The following is a 2064-nucleotide window of genomic DNA, read 5'->3' as shown; positions in this document are numbered from 1 at the left end:
TCGTAGGCTTCCACCGGCTAAACCGGGTGAGGTTGGTGCTCTGTAAAGCACATGCGCAAATCTGGCTTTTTGGAATCTGACAATACAGAGATTCCACTCCGCCACTAATATTCGAATATACAATAGCAATCTTTTTTTTTTTCACGTGTAGTATAGAAATTTGTAATAAGATACATAATGCGGTAATAATAAAATATTGTGCGATTATTTTCATATAATTAAAATTAATATGTATTTATTTTTTTATAAAATACAAGGGAAGCGGCGCTTCCACCGCTTCTAATGACGGCACGCCACTGCCGTCATTAGGAATACTGAGCAGTTTTTTGATATGTGGGTATAAAAGAGAGTGAGTCAAGAATTTAATAAAATACATATTTTTGTTGACTGGATTTTCACAAATAAAGCTGTTGATGATTTACAAGTACTTGTTGATGAAATATCCATAATAAAGAGTTCTAAAATTAAGAAAAAGCTTACCATGAAGCAGCAAAAATAGCAATTGAAAACTCTATAAAGTCCAAATATGAAACATCCAGTTACATACATTTGCATTCAACACATAATACAGTCAGTAAGTCCTTCATGTATTAAAAAAGATGTATGTACGAGACATGTCCGAAAAGTAAGTACCGTTTCGTTCTACTGCCATTGCAGTGGTAGTATCGCAGTTCAGCGCCTGCGCACACGTCTCTCTGGTTGATTGTCAGTCCAGTGATGTCATTACAGCCGTATTGTGTTGTTTTTCCACGTGTTAGTGAGCGTTCAAAATGTTTAAGACTATTGCCAATCCCACTGACTGTGAAGTGCATTCTGTAATATGGTTTTTGAATGCAAACAATGTTAAGCCAGTTGAAATTCATCGTCAACTTGTAGAGATTTATGGTGAAAATGTAATGAGTGATGGAATGGTTAGAAAGTGGGTTTGATAATTCAATGCTGAATGCACTGATGTTCACAACGAAGCATGGAGTGGTTGGCCTTCTGTTGTCAATGATGGTTTGGTTGCAAAAGTGAATGAAAATATTCCTGAAAACAGATGGTTTACAATAAGATTGCTTTGTGATGAGTTTCCACAAATTTCAAATACTGTTTTGCATGAGATTGTTGCATCAACCGATGTTCAGCAGTGGCTGTCTTCACTGGCGGCATCTTTCTTTGAACAGGGTATAGACAAGTTGGTTTCCCGATATGACAAATGTCTGAACAATGGTGGTAACTATGTAGAAAAATAGTTTCAGATATGTTCTTTCATGTAAAAATGAATTTTGTTTTGAAAAAAATATTTTTTATGCAAGTTTTTCCAAAATGGTACTTACTTTCTGGACATGCCTCGTATTTTGAAATAAAGTCACAAACTGAATAGTAACACATGCATAGTATAGGCAAATGGTTGATAATAAGGTGCCATGGAAGGGCAAGATGAAGCTCAAACAGTTCTGCCACATTGTACCATAATGTAACAGCAATGATTTCGTAGACAGATGTTTCTGTTTTGAGGTTAATTAAGTAACACTTATAAATTTCTTTCTGTAGTTCCGTGTATGTACATTAATTTTTGTAAAACAATTTAATACAGAGAAATAAATTAGTAACACAAAAATATGAATGTACTTGGCAAAATTGGCTTTTATATAGATAAAAAAGTGAATACAGAAATTTTAGATACAACAATAACAATAATAATATACATTATAATTTCTTGATAATAATACATCACTTTCATCTTGCATCAAACACAATTACTAAAAAAAGTTAAAGAAAATTCTTTATAAAATTATAAATTTATATTCAAAATAATATGTTCTATAGGGATATTAGTTAATTCATTAGAAATTTATAAGTATCTTAAATATAATTATCCAAAAATTTGAAATAAAATATTTTAAACCTGTTAAGATGAAGTAAACAAAGACAGAAAGATATTTTCTGTGAAGAAACTATAGGCTAAGAAGAAAGGCCTAAAATTCAGTTAACTAAGTTATATTTAAAGATGATTTTAAAAATGATTAAAACCAGTTTGCAACAATAGCAAGTTATTATTTGTGATTTGGTTGCATTTGA

Source organism: Centruroides sculpturatus, unplaced genomic scaffold (genome assembly GCF_000671375.1).
Source record: "Centruroides sculpturatus isolate CEXI.00-Female unplaced genomic scaffold, Cexi_2.0 scaffold1607, whole genome shotgun sequence".
NCBI lineage: Eukaryota > Metazoa > Arthropoda > Arachnida > Scorpiones > Buthidae > Centruroides > Centruroides sculpturatus.
The sequence above is the reverse complement of the archived record's forward strand: the minus strand, read 5'-3'. Positions refer to the sequence as shown.